The sequence below is a fragment of the Lynx rufus genome, unplaced genomic scaffold (genome assembly GCF_022079265.1).
Source record: "Lynx rufus isolate CCGP_SWC_20201006 ecotype Redwood Valley unplaced genomic scaffold, mLynRuf1.p SCAF_4, whole genome shotgun sequence".
NCBI classification, from domain to species: Eukaryota; Metazoa; Chordata; class Mammalia; order Carnivora; family Felidae; genus Lynx; species Lynx rufus.
In genome coordinates this window covers 125,810,149-125,831,818 of record NW_025814856.1, presented here as the reverse complement: position 1 = coordinate 125,831,818, position 21,670 = coordinate 125,810,149, and positions in this window count along the sequence as shown.

The following is a 21,670-nucleotide window of genomic DNA, read 5'->3' as shown; positions in this document are numbered from 1 at the left end:
GTGGGAGATTCAGTGGAGTAGAGGGTAAGTGGTTGTCAGCACAGGTTCTGGAGCCAGGACACCTGCCGGCAAGGCCCAGCTCTTGCCATTTGTGAGGTCACAAGCAAGCTTCTTAATTTCCTTGTGGAAACCTGTCCCTTGTCTGCAAAATGAGGATAAAAATAGTGTCTGTCTCCTAAGAGTTGTCCTGAGAATTATGTGAGTTCATAAACACGAGGCCTTTACAAGAGCACTCGGCTCATAGGACGAATGGCTTACGCCAGGCGGAGCTCATTCTCTTCCCCTCCTTTCTTCTTGGGTGAAGTCTTCAATGAAGCCGATTTTGAAGAGAGAAAGAGACTTTTACAATGACTTTACAAGCTGAATTTCATTTGTCCCCTTCCATTAGTTCTGCCTCCTGCCCAACACTGTTCCACAACTACCACATGATCAAGGGGTTCAATGGAAGGACTTTTACTGGTTTGCTGTTTGTCCTGTGAGTTTTCTGAGCTTATCTCTCTTAGCAGCCTTACAATTTGACATATCATATGGCCCATGATAAGTCTGTCTGGTGTCTTCATACGCATTAGTTATTCTAAACTTCTTAGTTTTTATATACTAGATGGGAAGAAACATATACTCTTTACTTTTCTAGCTTTATCCTTTTTTTTTAATCTTAGCAAAATATGTCATCAGACCCAAACAAAGGAAGGACAGTTACTGTAGATTGACCATCCAAAGCCATTCCAATATCCCTTGCTTTCCTCTACAATCAAAGTGAAAATGAAAATACTCACATCCCCAACCTGCCAGGGGCTTATGGTGATGAACTCCATGTCTGGCCAATGAGATCTAAGATGAAGCCTGTGGATTAGATGTCTGAGGAACTTATCCTCTTCCCTTTATTTTTTCCTGAAATGAAATGATTTCTAGAAGTGAATCCATTGTCTTGTGATATCGGCATAAAACCATGTGCTGAGGACAGCAGAGCAAGAAGATAGAAAAAAAAAATTGAATTGATGTCATTGTTCAGCTACAGTATCAGCCCTGAATGCCTTACCCTTGGACTTCTGCTCTTAAATCAGACAAATAAAGCCATTATTCACATTTCATGCTGCTTCTAACCAAATACAATCCTAAATGATATAACAGACATTCTAACTTAATTAGTTGGGAATAAAAGGACCCAAAGACAACAATTATGCAAGATGTGTGCCCTCTTCAAGCCACACTGCTGTGAAAATCCTGGCAGAAATGGGAAAGACTGCAGACGAAAAGTTTTTGGAAAGTTATACGACTTTCTCATGATGAATATAGGGCACCTGAATAGTTACTGAGGGTATACTTCAATACAAGACACAGCAAAAAAAAAGCCCTGTGTGATCCTACATGTGTATGAGGAAAGTTTGAAGTCCAAAGCTGCTTATCCCATTACTCTGGAGTCTGCCTCTTTCCAAACCATGCAAAATTAGATACAGTTATATGCTCTTAGGGGACTATCTGCAAAATGGTTGCTTACAGCTCCTTCTTGGCATCATAGGAAGAAAAATCTTCACAGTAACATTTTCCATTTATTTTAAAGTACAAAACATTCATTTATGGCCTACTATGTGCCGTGCATTGGGCTAAGGGCTGAGCATGCAAAGATGGAAAGACCTAGGACTACCTTGAGGATTCAATTTAAGCATCATACAGTTCTATATATCACTGTAATGGTAAGTAGGGAAATATATACACATGTATGTATCATATGTACATGTGTGTATATATCAAAAATTTTAGAAAGATACTCTTTTATTAGTTCGAGAGGAAAATGTTAATTAAATGTTAATTAAGCTCCTCTTCCCACCCCAGGACTGTACTCTTTATGGAAATCTTGGCCCTAATTTCACCAAATTCTTCACCTCAACTCTTTATGGAAATCTTGGCCCTAATTTCACCAAAAGTCCCAAACTCTAACTTACACTGAATATATATATATAATGCAGTAAGGAAGATATAATTACTATTGCTGGTGTATAGAAAAGTATCGATATCTTCTGCATTATTTTGTAATCAGTTAAATTATAAAATTTTCTTACCAACTAATGTTTTTGTTTTGTTTTTTCCTTAGGTACTCCTAGTAAACCATTAAACCATCAGCAAAATTAAAATCAAAACAAAACAAAACAAAACAAAACAAAAAAAGCCCCCAAACCCTAACAACTTAAATTTGCTTTATTTTCAGATTTTTTTTCTATTTCTTTTTTCTTGTCTAATTTCTTTCATTGGGCATTGCTGATAAAATAGGATTAAATGACTGGGATGATAGTGTTATCCTTGTTTGATACTTGCCCTTAAGGGGAATCCACTTGCAGAATCACTAAACAAACAAACACACAAACAAACAAATAAATAAATAAGCTTAGTAACAGATGGATCTCTAACTTCAACAGATGCTAAGGGAGAGAGAAGAAGAAGAATGCAGGCCATATGGGTTTGAAATAGCTATAAATCCAAATTTCTTTGTCACTAAAAGGTAGGTGTAATTCAGCAGAGTTCAAGCAATTCTGTCAGAATTGCCCGTTTTAATCTTCTCCAGCAAATCTGAATTGGGTCTTAGAGGGACATGATGTGGTGTGCCTGCCCTTTCCTCAACAAAAGAAAACAAAAATCTTACTGTTGACTTTCTACACAATTTTGGATATGATGCCAGCACAGAGTGCCTATGACATATACAGCCCATGACTTATCCCCATATCTGATTTTTGATGCTAATAACACCTTGTCTCCAATAACGTTACTTGACTAGAGAAATCGGTAACCTTCAATTCCTGACTTTCATTGTTTTTTTTTTTTAATTTTTTTTGTGTTTATTTATTTTTGAGAGAGAAAGAGAGACAGTGTGTGAACGGGGGAGGGCAGAGAGAGAGGGAGGCACAGACTTGGAAGCAGGCCCCAGGCTCTGAGCCATCAGCACAGAGCCTGACCCGGGGCTCAAACTCACAAGCCGTGAGATCATGACCTGAGCCGAAGTCAGACACCTAACCGACTGAGCCACCCAGGTGCCCCCTTCATTGCTTTTGCTTAAGAATGTAGTTGATATGTTTTTTCTCTCTGATTTACAAGTTTCCTCTCAAGCAAGTTAGTAACTTATTACCTAGATATATATTAATGAGCTGTTGAGAAGGTGGAAGTTTTGAGGCAGATCCGTTTTTAATAGAAGGTACCATTTGTTTTTCAAGAAATATTTATTTATTTTAAAAGAGAGAGCAATTGAGAGAAAGGGCATGAGCGTGAGTGGGGGTGGGGCAGAGGGAGAGAGAATGAGAATCCCAAGCAGGGTCCACACTCAGTGCAGACCATGACCTGGGCCTCCATCCTACGACCCCAGGATCATGACCTGGGACGAAATCAAGAGTCGGACACTCAACCAACTGAGCTACCCAGGCGCCCCAAGAGAAGATAGCATTTGTAAAGCAAATTAATTTATAATCTGCTCTACAATTTTATATTTTCACCTCTTTGGGTTACTTAACATGAGAGTATATTACCACAGCTGAAATCACTTGTACATAAACAGTTTAGTGGTGCTTCTTTATCATCCCACCAGGCTTCTAATTTATATGTTGAGTGCAATATATTCTAGTAAAATGAGTAATTGGAAATGCAGTTACGTGCATTACCTTGCCACTATAATTTTTTAAAATATTGTCAGCTTCCTGAAATGTCAGACAACGCCATTTAAATTCCAGTGTGCAATTTTTACCTTATCTATAGGAGTATCCTGAGACAGTAATTAGGTGGGACCAAAGTCATAATCATTATTTTCTCTAAGTAATGGATGGTGTATAATACATATCACCTTTCCAAGGTGTCAGAGAATTGTGCTTTTACTTTGATAACTGCAAAGTGCAATTAGAAAATCTGTCAAAATTATTTCATTACTTTTTGGAGAAGTCAAATTATCGAGGCATTTGGAAGGAGAAAAAATGAGGGTTATAAAGTGCTGGATACTTGATTATAAAACAGAGAGAGTCTACTACATTTAAATATTTTAAAAACTGCATTTCACACTAGGAACTCAAGTGCAGCCAACAGTTTTATGCATCAATTCTTTGAAAAAAAAATGGTTTGCCTAAAAACTAACAACTGACTTTCAAAATTGGATTGTAAAGAGCATTGTTATCCTTTGCTTTGGACCATAAACTAAAAACTGAGATTCATTTACTAGGAGAAAAGGTGAAATTATATATGTGTGTGTGTGTGTGTGTGTGTGTATATACATATATGTGTTTGTGTGCGTGTGTGTGTATATTTGCCTTGCTGAGTAATTACATATATTATATATATTATATGTATATACATAATCAATATGTATATATTTATATAAATATATAAATAAGCATCTCACATATGCAGGGCCCTGTGCTAAGTGTTAGGGGTACAATGTGAATGAGAACGACATGGTATCTGCTTTCATGGAGGGAGCCCAAAGATAAGCAAGTAAACATATAAATGAAATAATTTCAGCTTATTATAAAGGCTAATAAGAAATTAAACAGAGTGAGGATAGATATGGTGACCTACTTAGTTACCATGGTGTGAGGAGGACTTTCTGAAGAGGTGACATTTGTCCTGAAGGAGGAGAAGGGGTGTTGCAAGAATTTGTGTCCATTCCTGGACATCTGATTCAATGATCTGAGGATCTCATTGATCACTGATATCAGATGGTGGATCCTACATTACAAACATGGGTATAATAAAGAGTCCATCTTGAATATGTAACAACTCCAAAACAAGTATGAACGGTCACTAGAAAGTGAACTCAGATAAAATAGAGGACAAGATGTATGTCAACTGGTAGCATTAACTGTAGATAAAGAAATCCAAGTTGTTGGAAAATGTTATTTATCTGCATAACTGGACAGAAAAGAAAGATGCCAGGGTAGTGTTAGCCCTCTGCTCTTACCTCCTGGCTATTCAGCAAGGCAATACAGGATGGTTACTTCCTATTACAGTTGAAATACCCAGTTACAACTTTCGTTTGTCTTTTGCTGGTTTTTGCAACTCTGCCTCCCCTCATTTTCATTCTGGTAGTTGCACTGTTTTCCTTTTAGGGAACCTTGTTTTCCCTGTGGTGTCCAATATTAATAAGGTTGTAAATTACCGTTCCTAGCCTGACATTCCCAAACCAGGCTAAGGCTCTCATTCAGGGACTTTGAATCTTGAGCTGAGTGATAAAGGATGGAAAAATGATGTAGTTAGAATTCATTTATTCTAGCAGCAGCACAGGATTTGACTGTCAGTAATTCCTGGTCTGTGTGTAGCCAGAGAGTAGCCCTCATTTCCATAAACTTCTAAGCCTGATTTTCTCTGTTCAAGATTTTTGTCTGTTGTATTAACCATGGAAGATCCTGCCAATAAATTACTTTTTTGCTCAAATTATTAGAATTGGTTTCTATTGTCTGCAACCAAAATTCTAATTCTTATGCTTCCCGGAGGGAAGCTATGATATCATTCCAGAATGAAGTACAACCATAAAGATCAGGCAAATCAGGAAATAGCCATTATTTTACAGAATCCCTTACATTAAAAAATAATAATTAAAATGGAGGGGAAAAAACTTCTCTAGCAAGAGCATAATTCTGCATTTCAACAGTGATTTAAGAAAATAAAGACAGCATTTTCTGTAATTATTATTAAAAGATGTAATAACACTAATTAAGCATTGATATGCATATCAACTTGAGACAAGGACATAATGAGACACAGAAGAGGAATTAAAAGGGAAGGTCCTGAAAACATCTTCAGAAACATGGTCTGACCCAGGGGAACAGGGGCTTCAGGAGAGAGGCAAACCTGAACTTTTATGGATGGAACACATCACTGACTTCTTGTCTCTAAAAACTGGCAGATTGGACTAATCAAAGAAGAGGGGTCTCAAGGAGGACTCCTGCCCTAGGCAGGTGTACTACCAGGGAACCATGACCAGAGGAGACTTCAACACAGGGACAGATGCTTGCCAAGAAGACTTAATTGCATAGAAATAAAGCTTCCTATTCTGAGTATCAAGAGCCCAATATCCCCATCTAGTAAGTGAACCCATTGGTTGGAGACAGGGAGGAGCAAAATGGGTATTATAGGAATCAAATCAATGAAGGAGAAGACAAAAACAAACAAACAAACAAATGCTCCAACAGCATGGAAAGGACAAAGAGGTTTATTTATTTTTTTTTTAATTTTTTTTTCAACGTTTATTTATTTTTGGGACAGAGAGAGACAGAGCATGAACGGGGGAGGGGCAGAGAGAGAGGGAGACACAGAATCGGAAACAGGCTCCAGGCTCTGAGCCATCAGCCCAGAGCCTGACGCGGGGCTCGAACTCACGGACCGCGAGATCGTGACCTGGCTGAAGCCGGACGCTTAACCGACTGCGCCACCCAGGCGCCCCAAGGACAAAGAGGTTTAAATGAGAATTGATGATAAACACTGAAGATGCTTTCAACAAAACAACCACCAGAAAATAAGAAAGTGATAAGAAATAAAAACACATGAAAATCCTTAACATATATGTGTTTAACAACAATGTCAAAATATGTGAGCCAAAAGCTGATAAAACTTCAAGGAGAAATAGATGAACGCACTACTACAGTTGAAGATTTCATGTCCTTCTATTGGAAATGGACAGACCCAAGAAGCAGAAAATCAGTAAACTTAACAACATCTTCAATCAAGTAGATATAATTGACATCTAGAGACTACTTCATCCAACAATAGCTGAATGCATATTCTTCTCTAAGCTCACATTTATGAAGATAGATCACATTCTGAGCCATAACACACATTTTAACAAATTTTAAAAGATAGAAGTTACACAGTGTCTGCTCTTAGACCACAATGGACTTAAAGTAGAAATCAATATCAGAAAGATAACTGGAAAATCCCAAACTACTTGGATATTAAATAACACATTTATAAATAACACATTGGGTAAAGAAGAAATCTCAAGAGAAAATTTAAAATATTTTGAGCTAAACAAAAATTAAAACAAACTTATCAAACTTTGTGGGATATAATAAAAATAATAAAGAGAAATTTATAGTGTTGAATATGTATATTAGAAAAGAAGAAAGATAAAAAAATCAACCATATAAAGTTCAACCTTAAGAAATAAGAAAAAGTAGATCAAATTAACTCCAAAGTAAGCAGAAGAAAATAAGTAATAAAAATTCCAACCACCACCAATGGCATTAAAAATAGGAAACCAAAAGTTGACCCTTTGAAAAAGATCAGTAAAATTGAGAAGTCTCTAGCCAGGCTAAATAAGAAGAAAAAAAGAGATAAAACCCAAATCAATAAAATCAGAAATGAAAGAGGGAATATTACTACATATGCTGTAGACTTTAAAAAGACAATCAAGGGGCGCCTGGGTGGCACAGTCGGTTAAGCATCCGACTTCAGCCAGGTCACGATCTCGCGGTCCGTGAGTTCGAGCCCCGCGTCAGGCTCTGGGCTGATGGCTCAGAGCCTGGAGCACGTTTCTGATTCTGTGTCTCCCTCTCTCTCTGCCCCTCCCCCGTTCATGCTCTGTCTCTCTCTGTCCCAAAAATAAAAAAACGTTGAAAAAAAAATTAAAAAAAAAAAAAGACAATCAAGGAATACTCTTAACAACTCTCTGCCCGTGAATTTATTAATCTAGATGAAATGGACCAAATACTTGAAAGACACAATCTGCTAAAACTCACATGAGAATCATATGATCTGAATAAATCTACATCTATTAAAGAAATTGAATCCATAATTAATTACTTTCCAAAACAGAAAGCACCACTGGTTGATTCTACTAGACATTTAAGGAAGAAATTATACTAATTATCTATGATCTCTACATGAAGATAGAAGCAGGGAGAGTACTTCTTAACTCCTTCTTTGAGGCCAGCATCACCCTAATACCAAAACTAGACAAAGACATTACAGGAAAATAAAACTACACAATAATATCTCTCATGAAATAGATGAAAAAATCCTTAATAAAATTAGATCCAACAATGGTGAAGAGAATTATACACCACAACTAAATGGCATTCATTCTAAGTATGCAAGACTGGTGTTCAATATTCAAAAATCAATTAAGGTAATCCACTACCTCAGGAAGACAAATTACATGATCATATCAACAGATGCAGAAAAGCATTTGACAAAATCAACATTAATTCATGATAAAAAAAAACCTCTGTAAATTAGGAATAGAGAGGAACTTCTTCACCTTGATAAAGAATATCTACAAGAAACCTAATATCATACTTAATGATGAGAAACTGAAAGCTTTCCCACTCAACTCAAGAACAAGGCAAGGATATCTCCTCTCATCCTGATTTTAAACAGTACTAGAAGTCCTAGCTAATACAATATGACAAGAAAAGGAAATAAAAGGTATACAGTTGAGAAGGAAGAAATAAAACTTTTTTCACAAATGACACTGTTGTCCATATGGAAAACCCCAAAAAATCAACAAAAAACTCCTGGAACTAGTTCTCAGGTATAGCAAACTAGAAGGATAAAAGATTAATATAACAGGTTAATTTTCTTCCCATATACCAGCAAAGAACAAATGGAATTTGGCATTAGAAACATGATACCACTTATTATAGCACCAAAAAAAAAAAAAGAAAAGAAAAATAAAAGAGAGCGAGAGAGAGAGAAAGAAAGACTCAAATATAAATCTAACAAAATATATATTATATAAGGAAAACTACAAAACTATGATGAAAGATATCAAAGAACTTAAAAGCTAGAGAAATAGCCCATGGTCATGGATAGGAAAACTCAATATTGTCAAGATGTCAGCTCATCCCAAATGGATCTACAGTTTCAAAGCAATCCCAATAAAAATTCCAGTAAATTATTTTGTGGAAATTGACAAATTTGTTCCAAAGTATGTATAAAAAGACAAAACCTAGAATAGTCAACAGAATATTGAAGAATAGTCAGAACAAACACTATGTATCTTCAAAACTTACTAAAAAGCTGTAGAAACCAAGACACGGTGGCACTGCAAAAGAATAGGCAAATATATCAATGGAACAAAATAGAAAGCCCAGAAATAGACCCACATAAATATAGTCAACTGATCTTTGACAAAGGAGCAAAAGCAATACAATGAAGGAAAGACAGTTGTTTAACAACCAGTGCTGGAATAACTAGACACTCATATGCATGAGAAAATCTATGCACACACCTGACCCCTTCACACATTTTTTGCTGACAAATGAAAGAAAACTCTAAAAATAAAAGTGAGGCTTAAATTGAATACTAATTCTATTATCTGAAGTTCTTGGGCTAAATCCCGGAGATTACATTCTCTCAAGTTAAAGTGAAGTAGGTGGTGAAAGAAACAGAAAAAAATCTGCTACTAGGGCTATTCTGGGATTTTAGATTTTTCAGGAATTTTTTCTGTTGAAATTATCAGAGATTCATACAATTAATGTAGGAAAAACTTCCTCATGGCCTAGGTGGGAAGTGATGAGAAGTGTGGCAAACTAGATCATACAAGACCATAAACACAAATTCAATTTTTTTAATGTTGATTTATTTTGACAGAGAGAGAGAGAGCTGGCACATATGCGTGAGTGGGAGTGGGGCAGAGAGAGAAGGGGACAGAGGATCTGAAATGGGTTCTGTGCTGACAGCAGACCCTGATGTAGGGCTCAAATTCACAGTGAGATGATGACCTGAGCTGAAGTCAAACACTTAACCCACTGAGCCACCCAGGTGCCCCAACACAAATACAATTTTTAAAAGCAAATGTGCTGTAAGACACACCAAAAGACATTGATGAAAGAAATTGATGAAGACACAAAGAAATGGAAAGATGTTCCATGCTCATGGATCAGAACAACTAATATTGTAAAAAAATGTCCATATTACCCAAAGCAATTTACAGATTCATTGCAATTCCTATCAAAATTCCTATGTCATTTTTCACAGAAATGGAACAAACAATCCTAAAATTTGTATGGAACCACAAATGAAATAAAAAAGCCAAAGCAATCTTGAAAAAGAACAACTAGGCTGGAGTCATCATACTTACTAATTTCAAACTATATTACAAAACAGTATGTTATTGGCATAAGAACAGATACATAGATCAATGGAACAAAATAGAGTCCAGAAATAAACTCACACCTGTATGGTCAGTTAAATTATGACAAAGGAGTCAAGAATGTACAATGGAAAAGGGACAGTGGAAAAACTGGACAGTCAGGTGCAAAACAATGAAACTCAACTCCTATATTATACCATACACAAAATAAACTCAAAATGGATTAAAGACTTGAATGTAAAAGCTGAAACCATAAACTCTTGGAAGAAAACATAGAGGGTAAGCTCCTTGACATTGGTCTTGGCAATGACTTTTGTTTTTACATTTGACAACAAAAGCAGGCAACAGATACAAAAATAAACACATGGTAGTATACATCAGATTAAAAAGGTTTTGCACAGGGGCGCCTGGGTGGCGCAGTCGGTTAAGCGTCCGACTTCAGCCAAGTCACGATCTCGCGGTCCGTGAGTTTGAGCCCCGCGTCAGGCTCTGGGCTGATGGCTCAGAGCCTGGAGCCCGTTTCCGATTCTGTGTCTCCCTCTCTCTCTCTGCCCCTCCCCCGTTCATGCTCTGTCTCTCTCTGTCCCCAAAAAAAAAATAAATAAACGTTGAAAAAAAAAAAAGGTCTTGCACAGCAAAGGAAACCATCAACAAAATGAAAAGGCAGCATAGCAAATAGGAGAAAATATTTGCAAATCATATATCTTACAAGGGGTTAATATCCAAAATGTGTGAAGAACTCATGCAACTCAATAGCAAACAAGAATAATAAGCAATCCAAAAATAAAAAAGAAGAAGAAGCAGAAGCAGAAGAAGAAGAAGAAGAAGAAGAAGCAGCAGCAGCAATCCAGTTTAAAATGAGCAGAAGAGGGGTTCCTGGGTGACTGTCAGTTGAGCGCCCAACTATTAATTTTGGTTCAGGTCATGATCTCATGGTTCATGGGATTGAGCCCTGTGATCACTCCATGCTAACAACTGGGAGCCTGCTTGGGATTTTCTCTTATTCTCTCTCTCTCTCTCCGTGTCAAAATAAATAAACTTGAAAATTTCATTTTCCGAAAAAGCATACAAATGGCCAATAGGCACATAAAAAGCTGTTCAACATCACCAATCATCAAGGAAATGCAGACATCACCTCCCATGTTTGAATGGCTATTATCAAAAAAGATAAAAAATAACAAGGCAGGGATGTGGAGAAAAGGGAACCCTTGTGCACTATTGATGGGAATGTCAATTGGTGCCCCCACTATAAGAAACAGTATAGAGGTTCCTCGAAAACTGAAAAGTAGAACTGCCATATGATCCAGTAATACCACTTCTGGGTGTATATCCAAAGGTAATGAAATTGCTATCTCAGAGAGATTTCTGCACCTCCACATTCACTACAGCATTATTTACAATAATCAAAACATGTAAACAACTTAAGTGTCTATTGACAGATGAATGGCTAAAGAAAATGTGGCATATATGTGTGTATATGTATATTCAGTCACATAGAAAAGAAGAAAGTCCTGCCACTTGCACCAACGTGGAGGGACCTCGAGGGCATTATGTTAAGTGAAATAAGTCAGGCAGAAAAAGACAAATACTGCATAATCTCACTTATATGTAGAAGTGAAAAAAAAAAAAACCTCATAGTAACAGAGATCAGATTGGTGGTTGCCAAGGGTAAGGGGGTAAGGGATGGGGGAAACAGGTAAAGGTGGTCAAAAGGTACAAACTTCCATTTATAAGATAAATAAGTTCTGGGGGTATAATGTATAGCATAATGACTATAATTAGCCACACAATATTCTATGTTTGGAAAGTTACTAAGAGAGCAGATCTTAGAAGATCTCATCACAATAAAAAAAATCATAACTATGTGAAGTGATGGATGTTAACTAACTTTATTGTGGTAATCACTTAACAATATGTACATATATCAAATCAAGATGTTGTACATCTTAAACTAATATAGTGGCATTTGTCAATTATATTTCAATAAACCGGGTAAAAAGGGAAAGGAAAAACAGGGCACCTCGGCAGCTTAGTTGGTTGAGTGTCCAAGTCTTGATTCTGGCTCAGGTCATGATCCCACAGTCATGGGATCAAGCCCCACATAGGGCTCCATGATTGTGGGCCTGCTTGGGATTCTCTCTCTATCCCTCTCTCTTTGCCCCTCCCCTGTGCTCTCTATGTCTCTCAAAATAAGTAAATAAACATTTAAGAAAAAGGGAGAGATAAACAAGTGTGTTGGACATTAAAATTAAAAATATAATACTATTCACTATGATATCTAAAAAAAAGAAATACTTAGGTGTAAATCTAATAAAGCATGTACAGGACTTACATACTAAAATTTATAAAATGTTAGTCAAAGAATTTTTTTAAAAAAGCTAGATAAATGGAGAAATGGAAATGGCCATGGTTAGAAGACTCAATGTAGCAAAGATGTCAATTTCCCTCTAAGTGATACATAGGTTTAATGTCATTCGTATCCAAATCCCAACAAGTCTTTTTGTAGATATGGACAGTATTATTCTAAAATTTATATAGAATGACCAAAGGAGTAGAATAGCTTAAAAATCTTTGAAAAAGAAGAACAGAAGAGGAATTGGTCTACCTAATTCAAGACCTGCTATAGCTGGAATAATCAAGACAGCACGATGTTGACAAAAGAATGGACACATAGGTCAGCACAACAGAATAGAGAACTTAGAAAATATTTTCAATAGGCTTTTGACAAAGTTGCAAAAGCAATTCGATGGAGGAATGATAATTGTTATTTTTATTTATTTTATTTTTTTCAAGGTTTCAGTTTATTTATTTTATTTTTGAAATTGTAGTCAGTTAACATACAGCGCAATATTGGTTCAGTTTCCAGAGTAGAATTTAGTGATTCATCACTTCCATGCAACACCCAGTGCTCATCACAAGTGCTCTCCTTAGAGCTCATCACCCATTTAGACCATCTCCCACCCATCTCCCTCTGTCAACCCATTGCTTGTTCTCTATCATTAAGAGCCTCTTGTGGTTTGTTTCCTTCTTCTCTTGATTCTGCCCTTTATCATATGTTCATCTTTTTTTGTTTTTTCAATTGCACATATGAGGGAGATCATATGCTGTTTGTCTTTCTCTGCCTGACTTATTTCACTCAGCGCAATACATTCTAGCTCCATCCATGTCATTGCAAATGTAAGATTTTATTCTTTTTGATGCTTGAGTAATATTCCATTGTGTCTATATACCACATCTCCTTTATCTATTCATCATTCAATGGACATTTGGGCTCTCTCCCTAGTTTGGCTATTGTTGATAATGCTGCTATAAACATTGGGGTGCGTGTGCCCCCTCTGAATCTGTATTTTTGTATCCTTTTGGTGAATACATAATAGCCCAATTGCTGGATTGTAGGGTGGTTCTATTTTTAGTTTCCTGAGGAACCTCCATACTGTTCTCCAGAGAGGCTGCACCAGTTTGCATTCCCACCAATAGTGCAAGAGGGTTGCCCTTTCTCTGCATCCTCATCAACACCTGTTGTTTCTTGTGTTGTTAATTCTAGCCAAGGAATGATAATTTCTAAATAAATATTACGGAGCTGTTGGGACATCCTTAGGTGACAAATTTAGGTTCTATCTACAGCTCACACCTAATACAAAAATTAACTCAAAATGAATCACTGATTTAAGCGTAAAATGTAAAATTTTTATTTACAAGTAGGATAAAATTTTTCATCATGACCTAGGGCTAGGCAAATAATTATTTGACTTGACACCAAAAGCATGATCCATCAGGGGAAAATCCATAAATTAGGCTTTATTAATATTAACAACTCTCGCTCTGTGAAGTTCCCTGCTAAGAGGATAAAAAGATAAGTCACAGAGCGGGATAAAATATTTGCAAGCCATATATATGAGAAAGGACTAGTATTTAGAATTCTCAAACAACAGCAACAATATGAAAAACAGTCCCATTAGAAAATGGCCAAAAGACATGAAAGGACATCTCAATGAAGAGGATGTGCAGATGGCACAGAAGCACATGAAAAGATGTTCAATGTCATTAGCCATTAGGGAAATTCACATTAAAACCACAATGAGATATTGCTAAACGTCTACCAGAATAGATCAAATAAAAAATAATGACAGCATCAAATGCTGGCAAGGATGTGCAGAAATTAGATCACTCATGCATTGCTGATGAGAATGTAAAATGACACGACTACTATGGAAAATAGTTTGGCAGTTTCTTCGTAAACTAAACATGCAAGTACCATATGACCCCGTGATTGTACTACTGGGCATTTATCCCGGAGAAATAAATCTTATGTTCACCCAAAAACCTGTATACAAATGTTCATGACAGCTTTATTGATAATAGTCAGAAATTGGAAACAACCCAGATGTCCTTCAATGAGTGAATGGTTAATGAACTACGGGACTTCCATACCAAGGAGTACTTCTCAGCAGTAAAAAAGGGACAAATTATTCATGAGCACAACCACTTGGATGAATCTCTGGAGAATTATGCTGAATTAAAACATGCCAGTCCTAATAGGTTATATACCCTTTAATATAATATTCTCAAAGTCACAAAATTATAGCAATGCAGATTAATAGTTCTGGGAGGTTAGGAAGGGAAGTTGCTGTAGTTACAAAGGGCAACATGAGGAATCATTGCAGTGACAGAAATTTTCTGTATCTAGACTGTGTCAGTGACAATATCCCTGTTGTGGTATTATACTTTTGGAATGTGTTACCATTGGGGGAAGCTGGGTAAAAGTGTATTTAGGATTTCTATTACTTCTTACAAATGCATCTGGATCTGTAATTATCTCAAAATAGTAAGTTGTATTAAAAAATAATTTACTGTGCTCACCTACTCTCAATCCAGCAATTCTCCCAAGTCTATACTCAAAAGAAATGAGAGGTAAATCAAACAAGAGACATGTACAAGAATGTTCATAGCATCTTTTTTCATAAGAGCACCATTTGGAAACAATCTAAATGCCTATCAGCAGTAGGAGAGATAAATAAATTGTGATATATCCATACAAAATATTACACAACAATAAAATAAAAAGAACACACTATTTTTATATGTTCCGACACGGGTGAATCTCCCAGTCATAATGATGAATTAAAGGAGCCAGACACAAAAGTGGACATGCTATATGAGTCCAATTTCATGAAGTTCAAGATCAGGCAAAAAACTGACAAGGAAAAATGTCAGATCAAAGGTTCCTGCCGAGGAGAGAAGTCTGGGTAGTGATGAAGCAGGTATACCTAAATGTCAAAATCCAAAAAGTTGTGCCCTTAAGGTGTGCACCCTTTGCGCAAGCTATACCACAATAAAACAAGTTTAAAAGATGTCAAATATTTTTAAATAGAACAAACTGAAAATACTGTGCTAACCCAATAACACATCTCTGTAGCCTATGGTGTAACTATTTATAATCTGTGGTCTAGAAGAATTTTTCACCTCATTTTAGAACTACTATAAAACACAAAGACAGCTGGATATCAGGAATTAGACTAGAAACTGGGCCATCAGTCTTCCATCCAGCAGTAGAACCAAGGGCAGTATGCAAGTAACACGTAAGCAAACAGATGCTAGGGCTAAGAACAATTACCCTCTCTGCAGGAAGCTCCAAGAGGGGATAAGCCTCATATACAAGCATGAGTAAATTAACCACAGAAAAATGGAGCTTACCAGCAAACAAACAAAAAACAAACAAACAAAAAGCAGTAAAAGGAAAAAGCAGAATTCATTCTAAAGACTTAAGAGAAAATCCCTCATGTGATTCCTCACTGGAACCAGAATGGGAATGGGGGAAAGTTTCACCTCCTCAATATTATCGAAAAACCTTGACTTCGGTGAAAACACAGTCATATGAAAAGAGAGGTTAAAAAGCCACACACTAAGATTAAAATGCAATGAAGTATATAGAAAAAATGAGCTGGATCCTATAAAGAATTAATGGCAGAGAAGTAAATATGTAGCAGGAAGCCGTAAAAGCACCATTACAGCTAGTAGAGGGTAGAAGTGATACTGAGGACAAGGTAATCGTTGAAACAGAAGACAGCCGGAACTGTTCTCTAAGAATGCAGGAAGGACAAAGCAAGGAAAGTGGTAAGATCCCAAGTGGAAGACAAAACCAATGAAAGTAACCGCAGCCAACAAAAACCACAGATTCGATATAGACTTATAGGTGTTAATTCAGGATCTAACCAGGACATTGCAAAAGAAGCAATAAGCACATAATTAGACAAAATTCATCAAGAAAAAGAACCTCCCCCCCCAAAATCCAATTCTGTTATATGCAAACAGAAAGTATTAAGCATGTACCAGACTAAACTGAAGAAAATAGATGCACGCCTAAATATATACTAGCCGAGTATTTGAATAAAATAGAGTAATTTTAGAGGCACCTGGGTGGCTCAGTAGGTTGAGCATCCAACTTCAGCTCAGGTCATGATCTCACGGTTTGTGAGTTCGAGTCCCGCATCAGGCTCTGTGCTGACAGACAGCTCAGAGCCTGGAGCCTGCTTCAGATTCTGTGTCCCCCTCTCTCTCTGCCCCACCCCTGCTTGTGTTCTGTCTCTCTCTGTCTTTCAAAAATGAATAAACATAAAAAAATTTTTTTTAAAGGGAGTAATTTTAAAAACTCTTAGGAGCTTCCAGGCAGAAATTACAGGTTTTCTAAAAACAGAGCCAACCTCACTGGAAGACAATACTACAGCGGCTACAGAACTTTGAAGGAGAAAGGTTGTGTCTGAAGAAGTATTTACATAACTAAGTTTCTTTTTCTTAGGTGAAGACGACAGGATAGTCTTAGCCTATGCAGGGATTTACCTTCAAAAAATATTCGTCAAAAGATTCCTCCACAGATAGAGAAATAGATTTAAAAAAAAAAAAGAAAAGAAAAGAAATCCAAAAAAAGGAACTTGTTGCAATCAGAAAACTGGGTGCCTGTCCTGTGAGGAAGTCAAGAGGCCAGCACCGGGCTTACCAGAAAACTCCATAGGAGTCAAGTCACCCCAAACCCATGGGCAGTTGATGGTCTGTGTCTATTTCACTTGAAAGTGGTGAGGATACATCAACCAAGATAGGGCTATAAAATAGATGATTTCATCATGAATTACCACTTCTCATTACCATAATGACTCTACTGTTAAACAAAAAAAAAATAGCCCTTAGATAAAAACCCTCCCTTGGATTCAGAGATTAATTAAATGTGATTTATTAAAATGTCAAAAGCAAAATCTAATCCTATAAACTGGAATAAAACTTAAACAAAATGTTAATCCATTTAAATGTAAGCAACTGAAATCAAAATAAGATTGTTTTCAGAGTATTGCATATTTGTTTAGAAAAAATCAAGAAATACAGATGAATAAGCAAAAGGAAATAATATTCTAACCAGAACTTCAACTCTCAAAGATCCTAATAGTTTCAGTGTGGAAGTATTCTTCCAGATATTTGCCAGTGTGTATTAATATTCAAAAATAAATGTTTTAAAATTTATAGTTATACCTACAGACATGTAGACATGAATATAAAACCTACATTTGTTCTCTGACAATATAATGCAAACAACTTTCTATATCAGTACATATGCTTCAATAACATCACCTTTGTAACTATGGGAGGAAGTAACGGAGAGGATACGAGCTGACTGACCGACTGCAAGCTGGGCCCAGGCAATTGGGGAGATTGCCCTCTGCATCTGGACCAGTTTTAGATTGCACCAAAGAACTCCTGAGTGTGCAAACCAACTGTAATAGAGCATTAACTTTATGTATCTATAACATAATTACTTAGCTAAAACCGAAGTTCCCCCCCTTTACACTATTATAAACAATGCCATAATCAATAACTTTGCAACACAATGCATGTCCCTGAAATAGACCTGATACACATTGATAAGAACTTCATATACAGTAAAAAGATTATCATAAGTCACTGAAGAAACAATTGTTTATTTTACAAGTGTGTGAAAAAATACCTACTTGGGGGAAAAAAACTCTAAAGATTATCACTGCGCTCTGTAGACCAAACGTACTGCAGATACTTTAAATGATTAAAAATAATACAGATAGATAAAAATCAGCAGATACTACAGCCAAATATTTATGCAATCTCTGAATAGGAAATGCTTACTCCCACAATGTAAAAACTGGAAAATGTCACCAAAAAAATGCTCATTAATTTGACATAAACGTTTAAAAAGCTGATGGCTTAAAATTTTAGCAAAATGTAAAAGGAGACAATAAGCACAATTCTATTTGTTTACGTCTGGCCAATCCTCTTCATGTGCAAAGGACGTTTAAGAACCAGTAAAAAGATCTTAGTTTCCAGGTTCTCATAGGAAAATAGTGGCTGCTTAAATTTTGACCTTTTCTCACATTCTTGAAAAATCAACATTGAGAACAAATAGAGTCACGCAGGGCCCGCTTCTACAGCATGACGAGGATGCTGAAACCACAGGTCAGTTGACGTTGAGGCTGGGAAATAAATTCAAAAACAGCACAGACTACTCCAGAGCACTCCCTTCAGTATCCAGTTGGACAGGGACTACATAGAAGGAGGTTGAACGTGTCATACGTATCAACCAGGCATCCCCCAGAAGGAGATGGTCACACCTGGCTAGGAAAATGTTGCAAACAGACTTGAGATCTGGTGGCCCTGAACTCAGGCTAATGGGGAATTGTGATGAAGGACGTTGGAACATTCATGAGAGTAGATAAAGCACATAAGGATAAAATGTTGACCATTGTTGAATCTAAACAATGGGTATATGACTGATCATTGTATTTGCTTATATGCCAAAAATCTGACCAATAATTTAAAAGAAACATTTATTTGAAATAAAATTTCAATATCCATATGAATAAAAAATACTAATTAAACAAAATTCTTTTTTTTTTTTTTTTCTAGCAGAGGTACTGGATTTACGAGTTCAAGGGTATTCAACTGTGTGCGGTTGACCCACCAGTGAGGTTGGGAGTATAAATTGATCAAACCTTGTTGGAAAGCAATTTAGTGAATTAGTAATACCTTTCTGAAAAAAAATTTAAATGAGTATTTCAAGAGATTTTTAAAACAGCATGCCTTTGATCCTATAATTTCACCCAAGGTGAAAGCTATAATCATAGACCTGAAAAAAGACCAGTGTACGAAGATGTTCATCCCAGTGATATTTATGATAAATTTCTAGACATTCCTGAGTCCAAGAGTAAGAGAAAGATTTTTTTAATTATGATATTTTCCATAGAGTCGTTTTTATATGATTTCTGGCAATCAATGGCATGTTTTCAAATGGAGTTGACGGTGTGACAAAATGCTACTGCTAAAGCATTGAATGAAAAAGAGCAAAATAGAAGGCTAAATATAAAAGATGTGTAGTTCATGTATCTGATCTGAACAGCGGTCTTCTAGGCATGATGGGCTTATGAGTAAATTTAATATAATTTCCTGTATACATAAAATAATCTTCTACAGTAATCATATATTATCATTATAAGATTAAATATATATAATAAATATTTAAAAATACATCTCTCAATTTGCATGACTCTGCTTAATTGCTATAGTAAACTTCATATGAGTCCCACTCTGGCAATTAATCTTTTTGTTCTATTATAAATTCCTAAAGTTAAAGAGTCTCTTCAAGCATTGTTAAAGAGATATTTGTGCAAGAGAACCTGTTTGATAACTGCTATGAAGTTCCTTAAGCCCATGTGAGCATTGTATATACTATTATTACCTAAGAAAAAAACAGAACCTGCTTTTAAGGGGAACTCAGACTACATATCAAAATTCCTAAAAATGTGCAAACTCTAGGACTCAATAGTAGCACAGGTAGGAGTTTTAAGAAACTGGGGTTAATTTTAAGAAAAAATGGATGCATGTATTTTTAGATGTATTTATAAACATTTTCCACATAGGATTTTTTTTTTTAATTTTTTTTTTTTCAACGTTCATTTATTTTTGGGACAGAGAGAGACAGAGCATGAACGGGGGAGGGGCAGAGACAGAGGGAGACACAGAATCGGAAACAGGCTCCAGGCTCCGAGCCATCAGCCCAGAGCCCGACGCGGGGCTCGAACTCACGGACCGCGAGATCGTGACCTGGCTGAAGTCGGACGCTTAACCGACTGCGCCACCCAGGCGCCCCTCCACATAGGATTTTTTAAGAGTATAAAAATAAAAACAACCTAAATTTTTATCAGTACGTAAGTAGTGAAATAATCTATGGTGATTATAAATGGTGTATTTATTTCATAAAATGAAATACTATACATCAATTTTAAATGATGATCTTAAAGATTATTTATATAAACACAAGATACTCAGGCAGTCTATCAAATGAAAAGGCTCATTACAAAACGTATATGGTGTGGACCATATGTAGTCATAGTTATTTACATAAAAAAACATGGAAGAACATTTACCAAAATGTTAATAAAATTTATATATTGATATTTTCTTCATTTTCCATTTGCTTATCTGGAAATCCCACAATTCCTATTGCCAACATGTATTGATAACAAGGAAGAACATAATTTGTTTTGTTTCTAAAAAAGTAAAAACAACATTGATAAGTTTCATTGGAACCTACTAGGGAATGAATATTCAGCAAGTGGACAGTAGGGGGTTTCGAGGAGGGCTATGGCAAGGTTGTTTTAAAGACCTTTGTATTTCTTTTCAAACTACCACCAGCTTCCCCTTCTTTCCTTCCTTTTCGGCCGGGGAGTTCTGCAGAATCTAGTTTGCTTCCAAGATGGGATGTTTGCACAAAGCTGAGTGACCCGTAGGTGAGAGAGGATGTTGCTGGGGCAAGATACCAAAATAAACACAAGGCAAAAGGGACGTGGGGTGCTGAATGCCAGAGTTTCTGATACTGAGTGCATTTACAGTGCTATGAAAGCTCGAAAACGTGGAAAGCTAACTCATGGACTGACATATTGATGAAACAAATCAGATGCAGATGATTCATGCATAATCAGAATTCTCTGGTTTTATTTATAAAATTTATCAGGCTACTGGCATTAGAAGCCTGTTTACAGTGTGCTAGGGCCCCTTCTCATGCTCTCTCCATGTGTGGGAGAGAAGTAACAGGGGCCAAGCTCACCTGCTAACTCATGTTCTTGGCACGTTCTCGGCACGTTCTCTGGACCCCAAGGTGCTGTGATTATGCTTAGATGTGGTGGTAGCTCCTAATACTACAATTCCTCCCCTGTACCCCTTTTTCCACCCCAGGCTGGGCAGAAGCAGCAAAAGGGGCCCATCTGTGTTCATAACCAACCAATCAGAATTGACTCAGGGGGACAGCCAATTTGGTTTAGTCCCTTGAGGGATAAAGAGGAAAGAGCACATCTCTACACCTGGGATATTTTCGGAATTTGTTTTTCTCCCAAATTACGTTTGTAGGCAAGGGGAAGGCAGAGAAAATAGGGAAATATATGATTTGGCTAGAACCCAAGAATCCAGAGTTCTTGGGTGACAGGCTCTGGAGCAAAGATGCTTCTGTTAAAAAGGTTTAGACCCTACATCTCACCCCCAAACATGCGTACACGTATCATGTATCTGTTTACATTTATTAAGGGCCTGCGAGAAGTC